Source organism: Euleptes europaea, chromosome 17, assembly GCF_029931775.1.
Source record: "Euleptes europaea isolate rEulEur1 chromosome 17, rEulEur1.hap1, whole genome shotgun sequence".
NCBI lineage: Eukaryota > Metazoa > Chordata > Lepidosauria > Squamata > Sphaerodactylidae > Euleptes > Euleptes europaea.
The window spans coordinates 923096-940398 of record NC_079328.1 but is presented as its reverse complement, the minus strand read 5'-3'; the positions used below and the strand labels follow the sequence as shown (position 1 = coordinate 940398).

The following is a 17303-nucleotide window of genomic DNA, read 5'->3' as shown; positions in this document are numbered from 1 at the left end:
GGTTGAGAACTTCTGGCATATATTACATGCCGAGTCATTATGTCCCTCGCCCAAGCAGATCAGGCACAAATTGTGTTGGTCTGTGTGAGGGATCTTAGTCGAGCACTTGGGGCAGTTCTTGAAGGGCGGTTTGGGGGACATACCGGCCCTCAGCATGCAGCCGAGGGGACCGAGGCACCGAATTTCTCTTCTCCCCAAGAGGTTGGGCGACGGGAGAGAGTGGGAGACCGGGGCTGGTCAGGAAGCCCTGAGCGGCAGCCTGAAACGATGACTCACAAAATCAAAAGTAACTCCGAAGAAGAAGAAAAACACGCTGAGGTCGAAAAGCTCTGTTCTCGGCGGCGGCAAAGAAGGAACTGAGGAGGGAGGGAAGGCCCTGCCCAGGATCACATGGTGGTTTCGGCGGGAAGCCAGCCCGCTTGCCAGAGGGAGGGGCATCCCCAATTAGAGGCCTGAGGCTAATAAAAGTTTCCAATGGCAGGCCTGCGCACAGGCGCAGTCACATATGTGAGGCTGCACCGAAGACTGAAAATGAACCTAAAGTCCATCCAAGTGTTAATTTCTGCACTGAATATTTCTACACAATGTTACTTGTGCTTTAGATAAGCAGGGGATGCAGGCATGACCTGAAGAGCTAGATCAAACCAACTGTGCAGAATATTTGCAAGTTTAATTTATTTTATGATTAATTTATTGAATCTAAACTGCAGAAGGTATAATTGCAAGATAAGCAGCATTAGAAAGTTTGATCCAGCAAACGGTAAGTAGATCTCTCCCTGCTCATGGAACAGAGCTCTCCTGCCTCCCCACTCCACTACAGCCACAGTCTCCGCATCCAAAAACTGCCCCTGGGGGTTCAGAATATCCCAAGGAACAACATGGGGTGTCCTGTGGGATCTTAAGTGGGAAAATAGTTGAAAACTTTTGCCCCTCCCATCCTCTGCCTCTCACCTGTGGAAATAATTGCAGGTCCAACCCAGATTTTTTAGAAGGAGGAAAAAAACAAATAGTTTTTTTGTTTTATTTTAAATGGCAATCTGAAAAATCTTTTATTTGTTTTACACATACACATTTGAGATGCAGGCAGAACAGGTGCAGATACCTCAACCTACTTCTAAGAAACTTCGCCACACAAAATAAACTATCAGACGTTGCAAAACTTATATCTCATAGCCATCTTCACTTTGAGCCTATAATTAATGCAATGTCTGACTTTCAGAGTAGGGACAGAGTCCAGGGCAGTGGCAGCCTCCAGCTTTCCCTTTCTCCCTGACAGGGCATCAGAAGAGCCTCAGTTACCAGGAGGAGGGGGGTTAATTCACACCTGGCTCCCTCTGTTCTGACCACCACTGGGGAGGAGCCTGGCTCCTCCTCCCTGGCTCCTCCTCAGTCTGCCTCTTAAAGGGTTCTCTGGGGAAGGGACATCTCCGGGCCTTCCCAGTCACTTTGTCCCAGGGGTGGATCTTGACTCCCTGACGGGGGCCAGGGCCAATGGGGCTCCCAACAGGATGCCCACCCCTCTTGCTCTGCCCTCCCACTCATTCCCAAAAAGCCTTGCATCTGGCTCATGCAGGCCTAAGGAAGCTGAGTCCACTTTCTCCTCCTTCCTCCACCCTTCTGGTGGTGGGCCCTGGGCTAGGCTGACAGCGGTTGGACCATCTTCTGTCGGGCCGGGGCCCGCTGCCTCTCTGCAAGCACTGCTGGGGCTCCAGACTCCCTGGCGTCTGTCCAGGTCTGTCAGGTGCCCGGGCCTGCCCTGCCTACCCAGCCATCTTCCACAGATCCGGCTGCCCTTGTGCCCAGCTGCTCCCCACGGCCATAGTCTTCAGTGGCGCCCCTGCCTCTTCCAAAGGCCGTATTCTGAGCCAGGCAGCTCCCAGTGGGTTGAGTGGCTACCGTGCCAGGCTCACTTTCACTGGCACTGCTGGTGCCACCCCATATCCTACAGCCACCCCGCTGCAGCTGCCTCCTCTTGGGGCCTTCCCATCGGTGTTCCGCTGCTGCCTCCGCTCCAGATACCAGGCTTGAGGCGACTGGGCCAGGAGCTGCTCCTCCACCAGTGGTGTGTGGGGTCAGAGGTGCCCACCCCAGACATGCAGACACTTAAATGCCTTACTATATTTCCAGTCTAGGGCTGATGTTCACAGCAATTGCCTCTGTCACATGGACTCCAATGTTCTCCATAGAGGAGGAGGAGAAGGAGAAGAAAGAGAAGGAGTAGTGTTCGTTTTTATATGCTGACTTTCTCTACCACTTAAGGAAGAATCAAACCGACTTACAATCACCTTCCCTTCCCCTCCCACAACAGACACCTTGTGGGGCTGAGAGAGCTCTAAGAGAGCTGTAACTAGCCCAAGGCCACTCAGCAGGCTTCATGTCTAGGAGTGGGGAAACCAACCCGGTTCACCAGATTAGCCTCCGCCACTCATGTGGAGGAGTGGGGAATCAAACCCGGTTCTCCAAATTAGAGTCCACTGCTCCTAACCAATGCTCTTAACCACTACACCACCCAGCCTCTCTTTTTGAATTTATGAACATCAGCCTCAGATGTCTTTAAAGGATGAATCTGAGGCTGATGTTCATACATTCAAATCTGGCATAAGCCTAGCAGCTTCAGCCAATTGCACAGCCCTTGTGTGCCCCACAAAAACACTTTACTTCCGCTTGTGCTCACCTCTAATAATGTGCCCCCTCACAATAATTTTCCCCTCTGGCTGCCCTTTGAATGAATGAATATTTATTAATACAGCACAAGCCAGAACAATATATATAAACTCTTATAAAATACAAAATTAAAAGACGCCTGGGATACTTATAAAAATTCTACCTTATTATAACAATATAAAATTCTATGCATGGCGAGAGGTTAAAAGATTAGTGTTCATTTAAGTTTCCGAGTCCCACTCTTAAGTGGCGAGTCTTACAAATAAATGCACAAAATCTAGCGACCTGCTTTATGGCCAGGGGCATCCCCCTCCCAAAGTAAGTTCTTGGTTTTTCCCTCTTCAGAGCTAGCAGTAGTTTTTTTGAGTAAGGGAGCTGGCTTCCTCATTAAAGGGACACATAAGGAAAGCATGTTCAACTGTTTCTATTTCTCCCGACTTGCAGGGGCAGAGTCTCTCTGATCTTGGTACCTTCTTATATCTGCCTTCTAGAATTGCTGTCAATAGGGCTGAGCATCTTGCCAATGTAAAGGCCCGCCTATATGTATTCACCTCTAACAGGGATAAATACTCAGCTGGTGCTAGAACAAATCTGGTCCTATTGGGTGCCATAAATGCTGGGGAGTTCGAGAGGTCTGTTTGGAGATCAGTGTCAAATAGCCCTTGCATGATTTCCCGCTTTACCCGCTCCCCTGCTCACCTCCCAAAAACTTGGAGGGGCAAAGCCTAAACTACTGATCCTCCCTAAAGTCGACTGCCACCACCTAGATTTAAAGTTGCCACTGCGGAGAAGCGGAAGGAGCCCTTCTGTGGCCCAATGTACTTTCAGCCAGAGGAGAATGGAAGAAAGAGCAATCCTAGCCTCCACCTCCAGAGTGCCTGCCTCTAGCCTAATCCATGAGTTTGAAATGCAACAGGGGAGTTGGAAAATTGCCCTGAGGAACCTAGATTGGACTCACTCCAATGGTGCAAAACTGGACAGCGGTGGCCCCAGAAAGGTTCCATACAACATCTGGGCAATCGACTTTACCTGAAATAGTTTAGTGCAGCAGGAACAAAATATGCTCCCCTTGTTCTAAAAAAATTCAGCATGTCTGGCTGCCCATTCTATTCCAGGCACAATTCAAGATACTTTATTTTATTACCCTTAAAGTCTTAACTGGTCAAGGGCCAGGATTCTTGGAGGGTCACCTCATCACACATCTTCCGGGCTATCAGAATTGACCTGGGCGAAAACTAAAGAAAGGGCCTTTCTAGTGGGGGCATCTTGCCTCTGGAATTCTCTCCTCAAATGATCTGCATGGCTCCTAGCCAGTTATCCTTTCAGTTGGCTTTTCAGTTATCCTTAATTGTTCTTAAGCTGCATTTATCTTACATTGATGTTGTTGTTGAATCTTGCTCCCCCTCCTCGAAAAAATTCATTCCCTAGCCCCAGCATTTGAAAATAGCACACATCCCATTTTGAAAACATAAGGAATTCCTACACATTTCTACAGGGTAGATTTGATTTAAATCAAATCAATTTAAATCATGATTTAAATCACTAGTCAGTAAGGCTTGATTTAAATCATGGGTTTTTTTTACAGAAAGACTCATTCTTGCTGGTATAATCTTAATATTTACAACCAGATGAAGGTTTCATTTTTGGAATAATAAATTTTCAGAGTAGTTTTTACAATTATATCAAAATTACTGATTTGGTTATACTATTAGAAGTACATAGACAGATAATTATGCAATTATTGCAAGGAAGAAGAACTTCATTAAAATATTCCCAAACTGGGTCTCTTTTACAGCCTGCTGCCATTATAGGTTTTCTCCTCCAGGGAGAGGATATTGTGATAAACCTCAGGCTATACACACACACACACAAATGTAATGTAATTTCAAAGGGGCCACATCTCCCAGCAGCCCTGGCTCTGGAGGGGCTGGCCTTCTTTGTTCCAGAGGGGAAGAGGGAGGAGGAGAGATACAGCTGGTGGGCCTAGGCTGGAGCAGGCCAGCAGGAAAAACAGGCCAAGGAGGAGAAACGGGTTTGTGGAAAGCTGGAAAAGGGGAACGAAGAACTGGACCAGATAACTTCAGAGATTCCAGCTGCAGGACTGAAGTTCCAAGTAGAGACTTTGTTGTTTGGACAGTGTCAGGTGAGCCCTGGGAAGAAGGGCCTGGAACCAGTGAACTCTCATTAGTTGCCTGGCAAGGACTTTAAGGCCTCGCCAAGGACTTACAGATTTCAGTTACTATTTCCACCACCACCACCCCTTTGGATTTGCTTCTACATTCATAAGAACATAAGGAAAGCCCTGCTGGATCAGACCCAGGCCCATCAAGTCCAGCAGTCTGTTCGCACTGTGGCCAACCAGGTGCCTCCAGGAAGCCCACAAGCAAGACAGCTGCAGCAGCACCATCCTGCCTGCGTTCCACCGCACCCAAAATAATAGGCAGGCTCCTCTGATACTAGAGAGAATAGGTATGCATCATGACTAGTATCCATTCTTACTAGTAGCCATGAATACCCCTTTCCTCCATGAACATGTCCACTCCCCTCTTAAGGCCTCCCAAGTTGGCAGCCATCACCACATTTTGGGGCAGGGAGTGCCACAATTTAACTATGCGTTGTGTGAAAAAATACTTCCTTTTATCTGTTTTGAATCTCTCACCCTCCAGCTTCAGCAGATGACCCCACATTCTAGTATTATGGGAGAGGGAGAAACACTTCTCCCTGTCCATTCAAGTGCCTATTCTGCACAGTTAAGTGTTAGTGCAGCTGTTGGAACCTACTGGAGTTGGGAAGTGCCTTCAGCACTTGCCTCAAGTCTGAGTTGCACAGGCACGCAACTGACTTGCACAATTATTACACGAAGATCCCAAGACTTGTGGAGTATTCTGCTCACAAGGTTGCATTTTCACTTTTACTGCTTGCCCCTCTCTCTTCACATTTAGCTACTTGCGTAAATCTATTCCACTCCAAACAATCTATTCATTGAACCTCTTGAAACTCAGCACTTAACATTCAAACTATTCAAATATTCAATGATATTCAAACTAAAGTCAATGAATTTACCTGGGCTGAATAAAGACCTTGCATTCATGGCCCATTACCAATGCTGATTTCTCCACACCCATCTCTCCCCTGGACATCACAGACTCTTCTGCATATCACACCTAATCCCATCAAGCCTGCTATTCACATTTACATACTGTTCCTCTACTTAAAGACCGATGGATTCACATTCTAGCTGTATCTGAAGAAGCGAGCTGTGGCTCACGAAAGCTCATACCCTACCAGAAAATGTTTTTGTTAGTCTTTAAGGTGCTACTGGACTCTTGCCCTTTTTGAGCACTTAACAGATAAGAGGTTGATTCTGTGTATTTAGATTTGCAAAGGAACAATGGGATTAAGGTTTTTTCCTCAACTCTGCATGTTTATTTTATAACATTTTTGCAGTGAAGAAAAGCATGTTATCTCTGCTGACAAATTCACACTTTTGAGAACTGAAAAAACAAACATCTGTGATAATATCTTCTCATTAGAAAAACTGCCCAAAATAATCTTACAGAAACCTCTTGAAGAGCATGACATTGTGAATAAATTAATGGGATTTATTTACCAAAAAATTTAAACATTGCATAAATGTACAGCCTCATGCTACATAATTAAAAACTAATCCTTATTTCCTGATGAATAGCCTTTGGACTATAATGTATCTTAAATAGAAAATATCTTTAGATTTTTCCTCCAAAAGCATTTTATTTTAAAAAATCTGAATTAAATTTTAAAAATCCAGTTTAAAATTTTAAAAATCTGATTTTTTAATATATATTTTTAATCATTGAATTTTATCCACCCTGCATTTCTAACACCTTAAGGGAAAAGAAGGAATTTCACCAAATGCAGATTTTCTTAGGTTGGAGCCAAAGGTCTGCAGCGAATGCTTGCATGCACAAAGCTGGTCAGCGCTCTGTCCAGATAAAAGGGGTGGGGACCCACTATCTGACCCAGAAACCATGAAACACTAGACCACCATTAGACGGACTGATGCCTTGACTCAATATAAGACACCTTCAATGATATCACCCAAACTGTACTGGTCAAAATTCTCTTCCTCCACACACCTATCACATAGGAGCCATGCCTTCCTCTCCAATTTGGTGACCCTCAGACACCACATTTGAAGGAAGCACTGCTCCAAAACAGACTGGGGAGCAGGGTGGAGGGAATTAAAGATTCCCGTATTCAGCTGCGTTGTGGTGCAGCCCAGTTGCCTAGTGCACAGGGGAACTGAAAACACATCAAGCAGCTCAGAAGGATTTAGAAACAATGCAGAATTGCAATGTTTTACATAAATGCATCAGCATTTACCTGAGTGTCCTTTAGTGATACTTGGAGTTTGTAGTTCTTCAGAATCCACGCATGCCTGTGTAAATGTTGCAAGGCTATATGAATTGCAGGTAACACTCCAGCCGACAGATTACCGGGCTCCATAAAATGGTTGATGGGTAAAAGCCCAAGAATAGATAGGAGAGCTCGAGGTCTCTCCTCAGAACATCTGATCATTAGAAGCACACAAATTCCCAACATGCCCATCCTCCATTTCCAAGTAAACATCTTTCTCTGACTTCCTCTCTGACTTTCTTCTCCCCTTTGGTGCTTTCATCTCTAGAGCCAACAAGCCTCAGCCTGCCTGTCAGTCTGACATTTTCTCGTTGCCCCCACTGCCTCGGTCTGCCGTGTCCCTCTTAAGAATGCAGCTAATTGCTATTAAAGGATAAAGTGCTCTCCAAGGCTGGCTTTTCCAATTTGGACAATAATCCCGCTCACAGCACTGCTGCTGTGAATCAGTTCCTCACAAGAATAATTCTTGAGGCAAATTGTTCTGGGAAGTCTAATTTGAAAATATTTGTCATTTCTGGACATTTTGTGACCAAAAATTATCACCTCATAATTGACAAATTTACAAACAAATCAGATTTACAGATTTGTCTCTTCAGTGAAATTTCAATGTATTAATATATAATTTGGAGTGCTTCTACGTATCGTCAAGTACAAAGTTGCTATGGCATTTTTGTTAATATGATCTGCCCCCCACATTTGTTAAGTTTAAGGGCTCCATTTGTAGCTGGGGTATTTATACGGTTGCCAGATAGCAACCCAGAGAGCATAGTATCATAGAGTTGGGAGCGACCTCCAGGGTCATCTAGTCCAACCCACTGCACAAGGCGGGAAATTCACAAGTACCTTCCCTCCACACCCACAGTGATCCCTGGCTCCATGCCCAGAAGATGGCAAAAAAGCCCCCAAGGATCCCTGGCCAATCCCTGCCTAAGTTCACAGAATTAGCACTGCTGTCAGATGGCCATTTTGCCTCTTCTTAAAAACCTCCAAAGAAGGAAAGCCCACCACCTCTTGAGGAAGCCTGTTCAACTAAGGAACTGCTCTGTCAAGAAATTCTTCCTAGTTCTTAGCCACAAACTCTTCTGATTTAATTTCAACCCACTGGTTCTGGTCCGGCCTTCTGGGGCAACAGAAAACAACTCCACACCATCCTCTATATGACAGCCCTTCAAGTACTTGAAGATGGTTATTAGGGCTGTTGATTTGGTTTGTCCCGAACCGAAAAACAGCCGAATTTCCCCCGATTCAACGGTTTTCAATTCGGATGGAACCAAATTAACAAAAAAGGCAGGAAAACGATGAGCCAAATTCGGCAAGTTTGGGGCGCGCTGAATAAATTCGGCAAATTCGGGGGCTCAGAAACAGCAGCATAACCGCCAGTTAGTAAGCAGCATTCTCCTGCGGCCAATCGGTGGCCAAGCTGGGTCTTCGTCTGGCCAATCATTCATGGTTGAGTGCATGAACCCAGCTGCTGCGCGGCCCAGGGAGAGAAAGAGAGAGTGTCTGTGTGTGAGAGAGATCCCTGTGGGGGGTGAGTGTGCACATTCACGGCTTTCCACAGCTCTGGGGGGGGGCATTTTGGAGGTAGAGGTCCCAAAATTTCAGTGTAGCTTCAGGGGACCCTTCTTGCAAGAACCCCCAAGTTTTGTGAAGATTGGGTCAGGGGGTCCGAAGTTATGGGACCCGGAAGGGGTCCCCCCATCCTTAATGTGCATCTTTATTCCATTTACAACACAGACGCGGCTTTCTGCGGCTCTGGGGGGGACATTTTTGGAGGTAGAGGTCCCAAACTTTCAGTGTAGCTTCAGGGGACCCTTCTTGAAAGAACCCCCAGGTTTTGTAAAGATTGGGTCAGGGGGTCCCAAGATATGGGGCCCAGAAGGGGTCCCCCCAAATTACCCATTGGAATAAAGCCATTAAAAACACATTCGTGTCTTTCCACGGCTCCAGGGGGGCATTTTCGGAGGTAGAGGTCCCAAACTTTCAGTGTAGCTTCAGGAAACCCTTATTGCAAGAACCCCCAAGTTTTTTAAAGATTGGGTCAGGGGGTCCCAAGATATGGGGCCTGGAAGGGTCCCCCCAAAAAATTTCCCATTGGAATAAAGCGAATAAGAACACATTTGAGGCTTTCCACGGCTCCGGGGGGGCATTTTTGGAGGTAGAGGTCCCAAACTTTCAGTGTAGCTTCAGGGGACCCTTCTTGCAAGAACCCCCAAGTTTTCTAAAGATTGGGTCAGGGGGTCCCAAGATATGGGGCCCGGAAGGGTCCCCCAAAAAATTGCCCATTGGAATAAAGCAAATAAGAACACATTCGAGGCTTTCCACAGCTCCGGGGGGGGGGGGCATTTTTGGAGGTAGAGGTCCCAAAATTTCAGTGTAGCTTCAGGGGACCCTTCTTGCAAGAACCCCCAAGTTTGGTAATGATCAGGGCAGGGGGTCCGAGTTATGCGGTCCCCTTCCATCCACCCACTGGAATGATTGGAAGCAGGCGATCCTGTGCATCTATAGAGCGGCAAATCCAAGGCAAAACCTCCCGCGCATAAATGGAATCATATTGGATTACTCCTGAGTCCTGACTCCCAGTCCCTGCTCCTGATGGAAGAGAAGAGTCAGAAGATATCCACAGTAAGACCTATTTTGGGGCTTTTCTCTATAATTTTTTCCTGTGTGTGTGTATGTGGTGGGGAGATTCTGTGTGTGTGTGAGAGAGAGAGAGAGAGGGGGGGAGCCAACGGGGGGTAGGTTTACCTGTTTTGCTGGGAGGTGGCCTTGACTACCTCTGTGGAGTGTGATTTGGGGGGGGGGTTACCTGTCCTGGGGGAGCTTGAATTCTTTGGAGTGTGATTGTTGCTGTGGAAGATTTGAATCCAGCAGCATTGAAATCTATCAATACTGAAGTTACGCAATTGGCGCAGGTCGCACTTACGCTAGTAGCCTTATGAGATGCACTTTGGCTGTGTTGTAATGAAACGATAACATTACCCATGCTAGTTACGCTGTTTACTTACGCTTTGAGCATTGTTGGATGCACTTTCGGCATAGTTACATTGGATGGGGGGGGCATAAGTCGGGACCCCCTGACCCAATCTTCACAAAACTTGGGGATTCTTGCAAGAAGGGTCCCCTGAAGCTACACTGCATTTGGGGACCTCTACCTCCAAAAATGCCTCCCCCGGAGCTGCGGAAAGCTGCACCTGTGCTGTAAATGGAATAAAGATGCACATTAAGGATGGGGGGGGGGGACACCTTCCTTGTCCTTACCGGAATAGGATTGGATTTACTTGTCCTCCGTGCTCCTGCTGGAAGACATCCACACAGTTTGATTTTGGGGTTTTTTCTCGATACCTTTTCTCCTGTGTGTGGGGGGGAAGCAGAGTCTGTGTGGGGGGGAGCAGTTTCTGTGGGGGGAAGCCAAAGGGGGCTTTCGCTCATTCTGCTGAGGGGTGTGTGCCCGCTCGCCTCTGCAGGATTGTGTGTTCTGCTTTTAAATTTTTAAAGTTTAAAGCTGAGTCTGTGTGGTGGCTAGCGAGTCTCTCTATGATCGGCACCCAGGCGGTGCCTCCTCCTCCTTGTTTTTTTTCCTGTTTGGGGTTGAGCCGAGCCGTACTGGTTTGAGGGGGCGGCTTCGCCCGTTCTGCAGAGGGTGTGTGCCCGCTCGCCTCTGCAGGAGTGTGTGCTGTGCTCTGCTTTCCCCCCCCCCCCTAGCCTGGGGTTGAGTGCGACGGTGCGGCTTGCGTCTCTCCCCGGCACCGCTTGGCAACCGCGCCTCCTCCTCCTTGGTTTTTTTCCCATTTGGGGCCGAGCTGTACTGGTTTGAGAGGGGGGGTTTCACCCATTCTGCCTGGGGGGGTGTGCCCGCTCGTGTCTCTCTCTCCCTGGTTTGGGGGGGATGCTTCAGTTGTGTGTCCTCAGGTTTTCCCTCAGTCATAAGATCGGTTAGGTCTATTTTGATGCTCGCTCAAAACTGGTTTTCAAATTGTGACTTAAACAATGCATTTTCCCGGTCCCGAGACTCCCGACTCCCGAGTCCGATGCAAAAGGGGAAATTCAACCCCCACCTGCTCCTTATGCATAGCTAGTGAGCCTCTGTCCCTTTCCCAAGGTCGCGTCACGTGTTGCTTTGCATGGTTTTGCAAACTCCAGGTCCAAACGGTCTATTTATTTCTATTCATTCCAGTGGCTTTATTCCAATGGGCAATTTTTTTGGGGGGGGCCCTTCCGGGGCCCATATCTTGGGACCCCCTGACCCAATCTTTACAAAACTTGGGGGTTCTTGCAAGAAGGGTCCCCTGAAGGGTCATTCAGATGTGCACTGGCAAACTGCAGACGGGCCTGTACATGTGCTGTCTTGAGCAAGGGGACCTTGCGGGCTCTGCAAGATCTCAGTCCTTCACGGCGTAGTGTGTTACCAACTGTTTTCATGGTGACTATCGTCCCAGCTGCCCTGAGATCATTGACAAGTTCCCCCCGTGTAGTTCTGGGCTGCTTCATCACCGTTCTCATGATCATTGCAACTCCACGAGATGAGATCTCAATTGGAGCCCCAGACCGAGGGAGGTTGAGGGTTAGGGTTAGGGTTAGGATCTGGCTGGTTGATGGGGGATCAAATACTTATTTCCCTCATTATAATGCACATCAGTCTCTGACTTTTGTCTTCTGGGTTTCTGGGGGTTATTCTGTCTCTCACAGCTACAAGGAGGTTGAGGGTTAGGGTTAGGATCTGGCTGGATGATAGGGGATCAAATACTTATTTCCCTCATTATAATGCACATCAATCTCTGACTTTTGTCTTCTGGGTTTCTGGGGGTTTTCCTGTTGTTATTCTGTCTCTCACAGCTACAACAAACCTACCATTAAAATTATGGACTGGTCATTTCTTCGTCAGAGGGCAAATGGGCAAATTTAGCAGGGGATCAAATACTTTTTTCCCCTCACTGTACTCTTCTCAAAAGTTGCCACTACCAAAAAAATTATATAAACTATGTCTGCTTGCTTGACCATATTGATCTCCTGTTTCATCCCAACAGAAGAATACAATTAGTTAGCAAGAGAAATTCAACACTAAAAGGAAAGGGAGAATCACACCTCAGCTATCACTGAATTTACTGGTAAATTGGCTGGTAAATGAAAGCAGCAAAACCAGGCCACCCACAAACCAGGGCCACAAGACACAGGTCTCAACATATCCTCAGGTTTGCAGGGGGTGGGAGAATATTACTTTGCAAATTAATGGAGAACTAAAAAATCTTTTCAAAACAGCCTGGGGAGGACTCAATTTTTAACAAAAGGGGCAGGATGTTCAGAGCAGGGGGGGATGAGATGGAAAACCAAAGTTTACAAGCCCCTAAGGGCTTAGAAAATCCTTGTCAGGTGCTGCACAACTGAGCTCACGGTGGTGGTACTGGCTGTGGTGTTGGAATGAGCACACACCACCTTTTAGGCTTGGATGTCAACATCCGTGCCAAGAACTGGTGCAACTCAAGGTATGAAATCAGTAATGACCATGGAGCTGTCCTATGGCCTGAAGGGTCTCCATCATCCTGCAGGTCATACATTTGATCTGTTGCTTTGCACAGCATCAGAATAGAGTGGAGTATGGGGCTGCTGAACCTACAGTGTCCTGCAGCTCAGCACTTGGTAACACTGAAACTTATGAGAGTCACTGAATTCCCAGGATGCTCTTGGGAAGTGATCAGTTGACTTGCAGGATCTCCTGTTGAAGACCAAGTCAACACCTAGAATTGGGAATTGACCCAAACAAATTTGTTCCTCAACACCCTCTTCTGATCTGTAGATCCAAGGATGCTCAATGGTTTACTGGGAAGCTGCTGGAATGAAATTATTGGGATGATGGCTTGAACACAAACGATGGAATACTCGGGCTGAATCCAACCTTACATAGCTTACCTTTCAAGGCCTTTGGTATGGTAGTGCTGACCACAAAGAAATCTCAAATCAGGCACCCGCAGGCTGTTGTCCTGCATAGGTATTCCTGATTGCTTCACAGGGGCATGTAGAACCATCGTTGGCTTTTTCACAAGCCTCTCTTTGAATAAACTCCTTACGTTCCAATACAATCTGGATGCCATGTTGATTATTTATTTAAAGTAGTTAAATAAAATCCTTAATTTCTATAATGAAGAGTAATAAAGCCCCAGGTAAAAACAGTAGCCCTGACCTGGATGGCCCAGGCTAGCTTGATCTCGTCAGATCTCAGAAGCTAAGCAGGGTCAGCCCTGGTTAGTATTTGGATGTGAGACCACCAAGGAATACCAGGGTTGCTGTGCAGAGGAAGGCACTGGCAAACCACCTCTGTTAGGCTCTTGCCATGAAAACCCCAAAAGGGGTCGCCATAAGTCGGCTGAGACTTGACGGCACTTTACACACACACACAAAAACAGTATCCCCCCTGATTTGCTTAAGGCTTTCCAGGACTGGTGGGCATCTGTTTTAGCCACCCTGTTCACTCATATAAATAGGACTGCTAGGTTCCCTCAAGAATGGACCTCTTCTATTGTGGTCCCAATTTATAAGAAGGAGGAGCATACTGATAGAGACAGTTGCCTGTTTACCCATGACAGTAAATATAAAGGTGGTAAGTATATATACAATGGCTTTTTAAGATGTCTTATCTCCCGGGGAGAGCTGGAGGATTTTAGAGAAGCAGAAGACAAGAGGCTGAAATTTTTCTAACTCTGTGAAACACACAGGGCCTCTCAGAAGTTTCGCTTTTTCTGAGGCTAGGAACAGACTTCCTGTTGAGCTCATGGTAGCAGACAGAGAGATTCTAAAATAGCACAGGCAGGAGGGGGGGTTAAGAGAAGAATGTTTAAGATTTATTCTGTTTTAAAGCATATATATTCAAAGTATAGGAATGTTTCATATATATGGATAGATTAAAGAAATAAGAGCATGGACAAGGTTCTCTTTTCCCATGCTTGAAAGACTATGCAGGCTGTCTATGAGAAGGTTGATAAATGGACTTGCAAGCATGGGTCTCACTGAGGTTGGGAGAGCAAAAGAGTGAAGATAGCAGAGAGAAGGGGGGGTGTCCTGATTAAGTTGATGAGTGGGGCCATTTCACCCCAAAAATATCTCTGTTCACTGGTCTGGCTCCTAGACTTCCAGTGTGAGGTTCTGCAAGATCCCATCAAGCACAGACAGCGGGTGCAAAAGGTCGAGAGGCACCCAGAGATGCAAAGCATGTGGGAAAAAGAGGAATCGAATCTAAGCTTGGCAATTAAGGGTAAAATAAAAATTATGCTTAGGAGAATAGAATAGAAATGCAGGCTTAAACTTAACAGTTAATAGTAACAGTATATTAAAGACATTTATTAAGTATTAGTTTATATTGCACTATAAGAAAACCAAGTTAACAAACTAAGAAATCTTAAGAAGGACAGTTGCTAGGTAGAATAGATACTTCCCGTTTTTCTGACACAGACTCTGTTTTGCAGATAGCCAGCTAAAAATTTGGCTTAAGTGCAGTCAGACAAACATGATTTCTATGGGAAATGCAATCTATGCCACTAAATGCTAGTTTAAAGTTAGTCAGCTTTAGCCAAAGTGACATTGGGGAACAAAATAGAAAACTCTTTCAGGGGCTGGATAGGTAGAGACATTAAACAATCCCAGAGGGGGAAGCAAGCTTGCTAGAGAGAAATAAATGGGTAAAGTGAATTATGCAGAGTTAAAAATAAGAAGCCTAGATTTCTATGGGAGATGTAATCTAAACCAAGTTTCTTTCTAAAGACAGTTTACAACACTGTGAGAGTTATTGAAAGCAGGCAGACTACAGAAAAACACTGTTTAATGAAGAATGTTAATGTAAAGCCCTTAAGTCTGATAATTTGGAATATTGAGGAAGTAGTTCAACACACAGGCTGACTGCTTCATGACTAAGATAAAGAGACAATTCCAAATACATTCTACTGTTGATTTCTGGATTTAGCAATAAGATACTAAAAGATTTTAGAGTTCCATATAAAATAATAAAAGGTTAAAAGTACAAGATGGGACTTAAGAAATAGAAGTCAGGCTGTGGTCAGAGAAGGGAGGGGGAGTCTGGACTCTACCCAAAGCACCCAACAGATGACTACTGAGAAAGAGGAAGTGAACAGAGACTCAGACAGTCATGAGATCATAAAACATCAGAAATAACCTGTCTTGTCAGCAGAATGTTTTGCAAAGATAAGCACACATGACAAATAAACAACTCAAAGGACATGGGAACTGAAACTGATCAAATCAGCAAACTAACCATTTTTAGAGATGGGTGTTTCAATTATGTCAATGTATACCATGTATGGATTTTAGGGCGGTCGGAAAAGACTGTAATTTGGCTTATCCAATCATGGGAAGCCAAAAGGGCTGGCGTTCGGGCATCAGTAGGGGCTGGACATCTGTGGCTATAAAAGAGCGAGCACTGAACCATTTGCTTTGAGCAGCTAGAAGCACTACATGTGCTAAGCTGTCTCCCATTTATTATGGCCAAATAAATGCTTTCAACAGATCTCTCTGTGTCTGGTCTTCTCTATCCCTAAGATTGGGTAAGGGGATAAGAGTATTGATTATTGATTATTGATTGGCGTTTCTGACAGTACCAACCCAACTAAACCCAACACTAAACTATAGACCAATAAGGGGCTGTGGCTCAGTGGTAGAGCATCTGCTTGACATGCAGAAGGTCCCAGGTTCAATCCCCGGCATCTCCAGCTAAAGGGACTAGGCAGGTAGATGACATGAAAACCCCTGCCTGAGACCTTGGAGAGCCGCTCAAGGCAACTTGAGAACGTATTGTCTACTCAGATTGGAAGCGGCTCTCCAAGGTCTCAGGCAGGGGTCTTTCACATCAACAACCTTCCTCTGATGGACCAAGGGTCTGATTCAGTATAAGGCAGCTTCATGGGTTCATGGGTACTGGGTGTAACAGGAAGCCTTCCTATGTAATAGGAAACCTCTCCTATTGAAGCTGGAGACATGGGTAATGGAAAATACTGTAACTTGTTAGCACCAGAGCAAACTGGATTTAGGCTGGAACATTAATTGCCTTCTACTGTAACACCTTATCAATAAATACCCAAATGAATCATCTAAGCAACTATATGTGGCATTCATCGATCTCAAAGCCACATTTGATTCCATCTGAAGATATCATTTATGGAGAAAAATAAGGCTGCAATCCTAAGGGGGGGGCTGAAGCTCCGTAGGAGCTGGCGTGACCCTGCGGTGGTGTAAATGCCCATTTAACCCGGGATAAGAGGCACTTACACGGTCCCAGGAGCAAACACGCCGGCACTGGGGAGCTACGGAGCTGCACCGGCCCTCACTGCAAGCGCAGTCACGCCAGCAGAAAATTCTGGGGATAGCATCGGTGGAACTGAATCTGTGTGAGTTCTGAGGAACAGAACTAAGCTTGTAAACTAAGAACTGAAGGAACTTAACTTGAGAAACATCTAAGCTAAAGACATCTTGTGTAAATTCTAAGCTAAATCTCAACTAAGCTCTTTCTCTGAAGTAAATCTTGGTGTCAGGCCTTTGCTGGTTCAGGCCTGATCCCTTGACATGATTCCGTCAGACCATTGCTGGTTCAGGCCTGGCTCTGGCTCCGTGTCAAGCGACCTTGGTTCACATGCCTGTAAATACTGTGTGTACTTCCCTTCTTGCAGCTGCCTAGTTGTTTGGTCTACGCCTCATGAGAATTCTTATCTCGGGTTTACCTCATCGTGTTTTCCTTTAGTGGCTAAAGTGCTTTTAAGCTAGAGCGTTCCCTATTGTGGTCATTAGCAGCCTTCACCTGTTTCCATACAGTCAGATCTTATATTTACCTTTTTGTTCCTAATAAAGTATACTGCTTCAGGATCGCCTGCCTGAGTGTGTTTACTGTTGAACCTGACACTTGGTTTTGTGCTTTCCCTCCAATTCAACCTGGCCTCAAAATCCATCTTGTGAATACTATTTAATAAATTTCCCTGTTTACTTTGTTAACGTTAAGAAGCCTCTTGTGTCCTATTTGTCTCTGAGGTAAAATCTGGTGGGAACTGGAGGAGAAAAATTATCTCCACATAATATACTCTGGCAAAATAAAAAGATGTAAGGCGATCCCTCTCTATCTCCCTCAGCACCAAATACTGATTATTGGGAGCTGGGAGATAATAGGAAGGAGGGGAGTAGTCATAGCATGCTACATAATTAAAAACTAATCCTTATTTCATTATGAATAACCTTTGGACTATAATGCATCT

The 17303-nt window shown here is 45.8% G+C and overlaps 1 protein-coding gene and 1 non-coding gene across 2 annotated transcripts in view; one reads left to right on the top strand and one right to left on the bottom strand.

Annotated features, from left to right (window-relative positions):
• The window catches only part of GABBR2 (gamma-aminobutyric acid type B receptor subunit 2), a 725909-nt gene that overhangs the window by 696052 nt on the left and 12554 nt on the right, over positions 1-17303 (bottom strand). The window lies entirely within an intron of this gene.
• On the top strand, positions 15702-15773 carry TRNAV-GAC (transfer RNA valine (anticodon GAC)). The gene has a single exon. It is a non-coding gene; the product is annotated as a tRNA-Val (tRNA).